Source organism: Molothrus ater, chromosome 1 (assembly GCF_012460135.2).
Source record: "Molothrus ater isolate BHLD 08-10-18 breed brown headed cowbird chromosome 1, BPBGC_Mater_1.1, whole genome shotgun sequence".
NCBI classification, from domain to species: domain Eukaryota; kingdom Metazoa; phylum Chordata; class Aves; order Passeriformes; family Icteridae; genus Molothrus; species Molothrus ater.
This window is the reverse complement of record NC_050478.2, coordinates 139,555,213-139,565,882: the sequence shown is the minus strand read 5'-3', so window position 1 is coordinate 139,565,882 and position 10,670 is coordinate 139,555,213. Positions and strand designations below refer to the sequence as shown.

The following is a 10,670-nucleotide window of genomic DNA, read 5'->3' as shown; positions in this document are numbered from 1 at the left end:
TGGAGGTTATTCTGTACCACCTGGTGTCATTGCTGGGGGCAGAGGGAAGGGAGTCACTTCTGGGCACAGAGGGTCTCTTCCATTTGAGTAAGTGCGACAGAGGGAGTGTAGGGTAACACCAGTGCTGAGCATTTTGCATGAACCACTTGCCTCTCTCTTGTATATTTTTGTTATTAATACTTTGCTGCTACTGATAGCTTTTAATTGCAGCTTCCAGTAAATTGTTCTTTTCTCAGCCCTTGATCTTTACCCTTGTGTCTCCAGCTCTCCTATGCAGCCTGCCACAGGGGAAAGGAGAGAGGGAGAAAGTGAGTGGCAGCATGGCTTGATGGGTCTGAGTAGGAGCACTAAACTGGGGAGTGCCATTCCTAAACCATGACATGCTTATTAAACAGTTGGTGGAGAGAACAGCTGAAGACATCAAGAAGTTTCTCTCAACCTGGTAATTTTTAAATTAGCATGGTAGATATCAAATCCACTAAGATAATAAGTTTGAATATTCTTAACAGAATATATGAAGGTACAGTATCACCTCCAGGGGAGCAAACAGGGTTCATAAAATGTTGCTATTACTTTAGCACTGTTTTCTGTGAGGCTGTTTCAGACCTGTCTCAGGCTCATGCTGGGACTTCAAATAAGGTCTGAGTTATTGAACCCCTGTGACCATCAAAGGTAGCATGCTGGTTTTTCATTATCATAATATAAGTTACTGCTAAATTCTCAGTTAGGAGCTGTTTTTAAACTGAATCCTAGAATTTCTAGGCAGTTGCAATATATGTAGACCTTTTCATCTACTGATAAACTCTAGATGATGAAACTGGTGGTTAGCAATTGCTTCTCCACTCCTATGAAAATTGCTGCATAAATTGCTTTGATCAGTCAATATGTGTTAATAAGAAGTAATATTCAGATAGCAAAACACCATGTGATTCCTTCTGTTATATTCAGGAGCTGCTGCTATGTCATTTTCTTGCTCTGTACCTGGAATTGTCAGGGTACTCCTGAATTTTAGTTTCTTGTTTATGAAAATAGGTGCAGTGAAGATAATATCTAATCTCAAAAATAAAATGTTTTCCTTTTACTAATATCAGTATAGTGGTGGTTATGACAGAAAAGTTGCAATAATAGGACTGATTCTCTGCAACACTCAGCATGAATACTGTGATAAAACTAAGGAATTTACAACACTTACCCTTGTTGCTTTCACTTTGCTGTCCTGCATAGAAATATTTGACCCTCGGCTGCACTTGCACCTGGCATGCTTCTGTTTAGAGCCACACAACTCTTCTTTCGTCTCTGTCTTTTCCATTGCTGACTGCTAAATGAATGTAGTTTTTTTCTTTTGTACTCCACAGTAGTTCCTACTTGTCTTTATATTATTATATTATTCTTAGCATATTGCCAGAGCAGAACTGCCATACATGGGAATCAGTAAAAGCAGAATACTGTCATTTTGATTCAAAATCATTTTACACCTGCTGCACACTCAAGCAGTACTTTGTCTGGAATGGATGTTTCTCTGACACCTTATTCCAGGCCACTAAATCTGAGTTACACTCTTTCCTTTTCAAGTGGTCAGACCATGTCTCTGCTACTCCTGTGGGTATGACACCATGATCTAATATGACTTCAGCCAGACTCATGCACTGCAGTTCTTGTCCCCTGACTGCCAACCAAAAAACAGATTTGACATGTACAGAGTTTTGCTTTTGCAGCTTATAGGCAGTAAGAATGTGGAGTGACAGAGGACTGATTTATGATTTATTTGTTTGAAGGAGAATAGAATTCACTATGTTTATGACACACTGTATTAACCATATCTGGCATTTCAGTGAACCCTGATATGATGTAGCCTTGCTAAATCTTGCAATTCGCCATGTCTCTTTGGGAACAAAGCATGTCCTAATTCAAATTACCCTCACTCTTTCAATATGTCAGATTCTAGATGCTGTGAGGCAGATTACTCAGATGATAAGTATATAACCTCTATTTAAAAATCTCCCTGTTCCTGTTTACATCCATAGGACTGAAGAATTATATCTTCACAGCTTCAGAAGAGAAGGATATGCTGAACAGAGTTCTGTAAGTGACTGTCTTGAGTCTGTTCAGTATTCAGTTACAAAAAAGGACACCACATAAGCATGCTAATTAAAATTTGTTTAAAAGAAAAAACTGGAAAGGTCTACAGTTTCAGGAAGGAAACAAAAAAAAGCCCAAAATTTTAAACAATCTTGAATAAATGTCCCAAAGATGAAATAGTCAATAACCATATCTGCACATAGCATATGTGTAGCATATTTAGAATATTTAGTTACACCAATGCATAGGAATAATGCATATTATAATGCATTATTATAATGCATATTATAATGCATATGCCTTACCATATAGGTAAGGCTGAAGAAGTGTTGAAATTGATCGTGAAATGAAGCAAGAATTAAAGTTGTGTCCAACACATTGTGTTAGGAGCAGTAAATACCAAAAAATATGTGAATAATGCTTCAGTGATGCTTGGGAGTTGTAAGATTCCAGTAAGAGCAATCTGCTTAATTCTGGACATTACAGTTATAGAATTATGTAAACAAGTTAGGAGAAGCCTAATGGGCATTAACAAGAGTGCCTAAAGGTAGCAAAAATTAGGTTCATGAAGAAAGGTAGAATTAATTGTATATACATACATACATATATATATGTGTGTGTGTGTGTGTATGTGTAAGAGAGAGAAAAAAGAAAGGAAATAATATGGTCTACAAGTCCAAAAAAAATTTCTTACAACAGGAAATACTCTGCAAATTCTTGGTGACCACAATAGGATGTAATGGAAAATATTGTAGAGATAGGAGAACTTTTGACTGTGAGGGGAGTAAAAAAATGTAGGGAGGTTGTGGAGCCTCCAGATGGGGCATCTTTTGAAAACCAAAAAATTTAGCCAAAAAATTGGCTAAATATCTTTCAGGAGTGGTGCAAATGAAATTATGTCCTGAGATGAAGACATATTTTTTCCTATTATTGTTTCATAAATTCTAATACTTCATAAATTCTAATACTTTAATACTCAATAGTCTTTATTGACTAGCCCACGTATTTTGCAAGCCTTGAAAACAAACCCTTTTTAGACAAGAAGAATTTGGTGAACCTTGTGTCATATAAGAGCAGTGTGTGTGAGAGAGAATTATCTATCCAGATGTAAACAACTTTGGATTGAAACAGAAGAGAGGAAAAAAAAATGACACAGGTATAAAAGAGCTATTGGTAGGTATATTCCATCATATGTTAGATCACATCATAATGGTTTTAACTGTCAGAGGAGTTACAGACTATCTGTTTTTATCATGATAGTCTTCTCCAAACATTGACAGTTTTCTCATGAAAGTTTCTTATTTCAGGCCAAAGGATTTATTTTATGGCACATAAGGATAAAAGATCCGCACTGAAGATATTGGAAGGTGGACAAATCCATTAAAGGGTAGTACCAGGCGACAGCTGGACTGCAGGTAAGTGAGATTGTGCTGTTTGTGCCATCACTGTCATCATGGAATCCTTTTTCCCAGAAAGTCAGTGCTTTAGCTTGCATTGTCCCTAGTTGAACAATGGCTTGAGATCGAAATGACACTGCAAAAAACATTAAAACAATATGTTTTAGCAATGTGTCATATAGCTCTCTCAAAGGGCTGTTTTCAAAGGGTTATTTTCTCCAACCTGCAAATATCATGACATTTTTTGTTGAGTTAAAGGGCAGATTTCCCATGCCTTTTCTTGAAGAATTATGGCACTTTTTGTATTTACGCATATACTGTAAATTTCTGTCCAGCATTTTCCTCTTTGTTGTAAGAGTAACACCAAGCTTAATGTTTTCTTTAGTTTATATTCTCTGGTCTGCAGAATTACCTGAAGTTTTATATTATGATAAAAATACATACTTCTTACAGACATCATTTAAAATATTTAAAATACAACATATCCTTTATAAAACACAGGATATAAACATTTAGTCTGTGCACAGATATTCAGGTGTTTATGTTTTACTATGAGGCTGAAGACTTTCATTAGTACATCAGAGTTTTTTCATGATTTTCACTTTTCTCTATGAAAAGTGATCACTTCCTGGCAGTATCAATTTATTCATCAGTATGATTCACTTAAGCAAATAATTCCTTGTTATAATTACAATATATTTTCTGCTTACTTCAAATATTAATAATTATTCCATTATTATTATTATTATTATTATTATTATTATTATTATTATTATTATTATTATTGTTGTTGTTGTTGTTGTTGTTGTTGTTGTTGTTGTTGTTGTTGTTGTTGTTGTTGTTGTTGTTGTTGTTAAGTATATGATTGGACATTTGACAATAAATAGACTGCTTCTAATAATGCAGAAAACATTAAGTTATCAACGGAAATGTCTGATTTTGAGAGCGTTTCAAGTCACATGAACTGTAGGTGTGATTTCCTTACTTGTCTTTCCATTATGTATTTATATGGTAGATTTAAAAAAAATATTATTGAAAGACTGAAGGGTAAAGTAACTATAGATTTAGATCATCATAATAATTTCCTGGCTTACTGGAATCAGTTATCAAGTGTACTCTATTTTGATGGGTGAGTTTTCATTAGAAATGTTTTTAAAAACACAACAGTTTTGATTTGGAGAAGACATTTGCAAACCTTTTAAATGAAGCATTGTTTTCTACATTTCTTCAGGCTAAATGATGCCTTTCATTTTTGCCAAACATTTTTATTACTAGGAGTAATGTCAAAGGGAGTGTGTTCTTTATACTAGCAGAGAAGAAGCACTGCAGAATATTGGTTTGTAAGCTGGCCATAGCAGTTCAGCTCTATATAAAAACTTTTGTGGGCTAAAGTGATTTTGCTTCACAGACACTGAGAAAATAATGTGTAGCATTTAGATAGAACTATGCCATAGCCATTAGAGACTGCTGGGTTCACAGAATCACAGAATACTTAGAGTTAGAACTACTTCTTGTTTATCATACACAGAAAGAAAAATAGAAGAATCTACAAATTCTATTTCAATTCTACAAATTGTGCACAGAATTTGAGCATGCAGCTAGTACTATTTTTCATAAACATTTTTTTATTTTCATGAGAAAAAAAAAGCAGGAAAAAACAGGGACCTGGAAAGATTACTTAAAGAGAAGTATAACTGTCATTCAGGACATTTTATACTACCTGATGTTACTTCCTAAAAAGTTCATCACATTTTTGTTGAGTGACACAAGCCACAAACTTTGGTTAGAAAGTATGAAATTAATCTCTAATATGGTATTATAACAGCAATATAACAGCACAATATGCAATAATGAAATTTGAGACCTATTTGGGTCTCTGTAGAGATTGTGATAAATTATAAATCAAACACCTTTAGGAATATTTAGAAAAAATGTATTAGGTTGTGAAAGTAAAACATAAAAAGTGGATTTGGATCTCTTGGAGCTCTTTCCCCATCTGATCCTTGTATATTTATCATGCCACAATTTACCCTTTTTTACCCTTACAAATGAGGCTGTAAGTAAAATACACTAAATATATTTGCCCAGCATCTTTTGTCTTGTTTTCTATCAGGTATATCATAGAAGGTAGTTTCTCATGTAGCAAAATATATCAATGTCTAGAACTAATCATGTCACTAAATAATTCAGTCTGATGGAATGATCCCTTTACATCAAGTTGCTGATTTTAGTTGGTATGTTCCAGAAAGTCTCAAAGAGAAGAAGCATATAAAAAACAGTTCTACCAATGTAAACAATACATCAAAGAGTTTTAAAACATCTATTATTCTGGTTTGCATTCATCTTCTTTCAACAAAAAGAAATCCAAGATGGAAGTGATATTCTAAAAAAATCAGAATAATCCTATTAATTTATGTTTTCTTCTGCTAGCAAAGTTTCAAACCATGTCATTGAAAAAGTTGATCAGATCTACCAGAGGAGATCTTTTCTCTAAACAGAAACAATAAAATTAAAGATTTTATGGAACAACATTCATTTTCTTCTCAATGGTTCAGATAGAAAACTCCTCAGTCTACAGAATCCTCAATCTGAATTTTTATTATTTAATAAATTTAAAAATTATTTTGCTCAGGTGTGAATATTGTATAAATATAAAAGAAGCATTTAATACCTATATATATATGTATAGTTATGGATAACTTCTCCCCAGTAAGCTTTCATGAAATTTTTTCTTGCAAACATATTGTTAATCATGCAAGACCTAAAACACCAGTGGATTTAAAAACTCTTAAATTTTAGTTGATCATTAGCCTTTGAGAATATGAATATCATATCTTAAACATTTTTCCAGCCCATGAAGTAACATGGTTTCTCATAAGATCTTTTACAAAAGTATGTCCATAAATTTCTTTTAATTCAATGATTGTGACTAAGTGTCCTCACAATCCAAAGCAAATATGCATCTTTTCCCCCTCATTGACACTTGTCTTTAAATAATTTACAGGAACATTGCAAGAAAAGCATCTACATCTACAGAAAGTCCATGATGGTGATCTGGAGTTCACCAAAATCACTAGGAGTTTGCAGAAAATTTTATTTGGACTATATGTCTCCACTGCATTTCTGTGTGGATTGATTCTCTAGTCTTCAGAAACTGGGGAGCAGGAAATAAGAATCACACTGACCTGCTACAATGAATATTATTCTTCATGTCACCTTCAGCCCTTAATATAACCTTGCTATTCTAGGGATTACTTTCACCAAAATTTCAAATCTGTATTGGGCATTAAGCTATCAATAAATGTCACCTCTGTTTATGCTGTCAGACAGACCATTTGTACAGCTGTGGCCACGAGGTCCCAAGGAGCTGTGTCTGATGTTTTGTGCCTGTCAAACAACAGATCTGCAACACCACATAGGTCTTCAGCACTCCTGTGATGAGAGATAAGGTTCTTAAGAAACATAATACATAAATCCTATGTTATTCAGTTTCACTTCTAAAATAATTTACTGCTTGCTCAGACTGCTTGTGGCAGTGTAGACATTCCACTTCTAAAGAAAGATTTTTGCTCTTGGGAAAAATGGAATTGACCGCAAGGCAGACTTTGCAGACATCTGAAAGATAGTTTGAGGCTCGATTATTTCTTTCAAGATCTGAACACAGTGGCAGACAGAAAGTGTTTATAGTTCTTCCCTTTAGCTGTCCATTACTCATGGGAGTGATTCTCACTTCTCTGTTCTCCCTTTGAAAATCTGTTGGCTTTGGTGTAGCTGTAGGCAGCACTGCACTGCTAATCATTGCATTATGTGACTTTTTTTCTTTCATGTAGAAGGTGAGTATTTGCAGGGATTTATACAGTAAAATCAGTTAAGAAATTCACTGTTACAAATATTTTTTTCTTTTTCTTTTTTTTTTTTTTTTTTGGAAAGTCACATTAAGGGTAAATATCTCTGTTCCCTCCCTTGTTTTGGGCTTTTACACTTTAAAATGAATGTGATAAAGACGATAAAGAGACAACAATGCCTTAGTACAAGAGTACAGAGAAATAAAAAGTCCCCAGGGGTTAACTTTTGAAAAAGACAAGAACATAAAAATGATAGAATTAACTCAAAATACTGATGATCATGTACAAATAATAGATTCACTTTTCTTTAAGAAAGGATATGAAGTTCAAAAATTATGACTTTTTTTAATGTCAGAAATCTTAATTTCTACTCTCAATATTCATTAGTGAGTGTAGCCCCCTTGCATAATTAGAGCTCCAGCTACATCTGCCAAGCTGGTAATTGTGCCTGTGATGCTTCTTTGCTTGTCTGTTTTGGGACTTGCATTATTGCTCAACTGAAAATAATTGAAGAAGGAGAATATTGACTGTGCAGATGATATGAATAGATTACATTAGTAAAAACCTCTTACAAGCAGAAATCCCACTGAACAGTAGGACTCTTATTCTTGTTGTAGCAAGTATTTGCCAGGCACGGACTGTGAAAAGTATAAGTTTTAATGCTCTACATAGATTCTACTAATGCAATCTATTTCATTTTACTTACTGTAGTCAAATGTAACCCAAACAGGAGGATTTCTGCACATTATATTGAATGTCAACAGGTGCCTTGCTGGGCAGTGCTTGGTGCTTGGGAGGGCTTGCCTGAGCTCAAGCTGGTGCCAGACTGCTCTAACAAAGATCTGGTGGCCACAAGAGCATTGCTTGACCTGAGTCAGACTTCTGTGACAGCCGGAGGTGGATGAAACTGGTCAAACCAGACATTCACTGCCAGTTGCCTGTGGTGTCTCCTAGGGCTGGGGGAGGTTGTGATGCAGCATCCAAATGGGGCTGGAGGCCAGTCAGAGGCAATCAGGTGTGAGAACATTGGAAAAACAGAGCTGATCATGAAAGAAAGAAATTTCCCCATTCCACCTTGAACACCACTCCCCACCCAGCACAGAGCTTGGGATGCTAACTCACTTTGACACCTCATTGTCTCTCTGGGTGAAGAAGTCTGGTGCTGTTGAGCAGAGGGATACTGGAGTGCAAGAACAGCACCACAGTAACAGGGCAGCTCAGGGTATGCTCTCAGGAGTGACAGTTTGCAAGAATATTCTTACCAATGAAGCTTTTCTATATTTGGACTATGTATATCATTATAACAGGACTAAAGATAGATGTTTGCTAGATTTTGATCACATCAAGATTTTAATTTGGCTTACAATAAATTCTTAGCTCCATACAAAAAATATGTTTCCTTTGGTTGTTTTACACTTTGTTTTAAACCTGATTAGAGCCCAAATAAACACTTCATTCTGCACACCATATACACCTAGCACATTATTAGGGAAGAACTTCACAAGTTACCCAATTTATAGGAGAAAACCTGATTTTCACAGATTTTGCAGGCTAAATGTGATCTGTTTATTTATTTATTTACAGTCAATTTATTGCTAGCAATTATTTTTACCTTAAATTTATATCTTCATGAACAGTCATAAGTCAATATAAAGTGCTAGACATTGGTAATAAGCATGCTGATTGATATGTATTTGTTTAATACCAGACTTCTGTCAGGTTCCACAATCACATTAATAAGAAATTCAATTTTACTACTATGTTTACATGAAGTGGCTTTCTGTTTTTTTTTTCCTGCTTCCTCTCTTTGTTCAAAAGCTAACTTGGGCTTTGCTCTCATCCCAGTGGAACCAATTCCCACAAGTATACCTGCACAGACTGCCTTTTGTGGGAAAGCTGCTGAAGGTAAAGCCAGTGAGTAATAAATGGAACATATGGCCTTTAAGTAGTATAGCACCAGGTCTGAGAGCAAGAGAGCACTATCCCATTTTTCATATTTGTTCTTCACTTCAGTAACAGGTGAATTAAAAAATGCACTGTATAATAATGTTTCCATTTCAGTGGCTGTGTATATAGTAAAAATATTACCTTTTGCTTTTATAAATTTTTGCACTTTAGTCAGGAGGGAAAAAAGTCCAGTGCTGCACTTTAAAAGTCAAAACTGCTTTTCATTTTAGGTTTGGTCATTAGAAGCTAGAGGAACAAGAGACATACATCTTTCTGGAAACTCAGACCAAAAAGTGGTGAAGAAAAGGACATAAGAGAAGATAACTTGCTGGGAGACCAAAATGGCAATACCTAGAGAAATTATGTGAATGTTTAAATAGGGAAACTTTTCAAACCACAGCTTCAAATGAAATAAAGTGTGAATTAATGGAACTCTTAAGAAATTCACCTGCATACTTTTTTTGATGTTGCTTCTACTGAGATAGAGGAGGAAACTAGCACTGAATAAACACTAAAATACACTACTTCCTACTTCTTCAGCGTTAAGAGCTTAAATTGAAACATGATCTTTAGAGGTTTTTAATAAGTAACCCATTAAATGTAGTACTTTAACTGTTAGGATTGAGGTTTAGTAAGTCAGCTTTGAGAAACCTTGATTTCAAGATTTTTCTGAGTGAATTTAATTTAATTTATACTTCACATTTTTAAACTAAATAATTCCAGTTGAATATCCTTTTGCCCCTTTTGTACTGGTCTCTTTTAGACAGATGCATAATACTTCGTGTAATCCTGATGCTGCAGGCTTTATTTGGGAATAGTTCCATCCATGCAGTTGTTCCTTTTTAGAGTAAATGTTTACAGAATGTTGAGAGACATTGATATCTATGATAATATTTTATTTCCATATTTCATGAGGGCATTGAGGGCATTTCTTCTGTTATTATGTGTCGCAGACATCTTTCATAAAAAATCCTTTCTTAAGATTTTTCCTTGTGAGAAGCTGCAGTTTCAGCAACCAAAAGTAAACAATGGTTTTCTGCTGCTGTAAAATGCAACAAGTAGACCCTTAATTAGTCTCCTGTAAATGTTTAGATTTCCTGACCACTCATAGCAGAGCTGGCTCTTGCTCTCTGTCTGAGACACAGATCTTTGTTATTCATTCTTGTCTATTCTTAGCTTAGCTAGCTTCTGAAGAAACCTTTTCCTTTCTATTACTTTTTAGTATAGTCTTAATGTAACATATATCATAAAATAATAAATCAAGCCTTCTGACCATAGAGTCAACATTCTCATCTCTTCTTCATCCTGAAAACCCTTGTGACCACAGTCACAATTATGGACCTCTCCTTCTCTTCGCAATGTCTTAAGTGTGATAGAAAGAAGTGTCCCAATGATATCTGTT

General features: G+C 34.9%; 1 long non-coding RNA gene across 1 annotated transcript; it reads left to right on the top strand.

Moving 5' to 3' along the window:
- Positions 1-2,023: 2,023 nt before the first annotated feature.
- LOC118694295 (uncharacterized) lies at positions 2,024-9,659 on the top strand. Its single transcript, XR_004981402.1, has 3 exons — positions 2,024-2,082; positions 3,387-3,494; positions 9,499-9,659. It is a non-coding gene; the product is annotated as an uncharacterized LOC118694295 (long non-coding RNA).
- Positions 9,660-10,670: the final 1,011 nt, after the last annotated feature.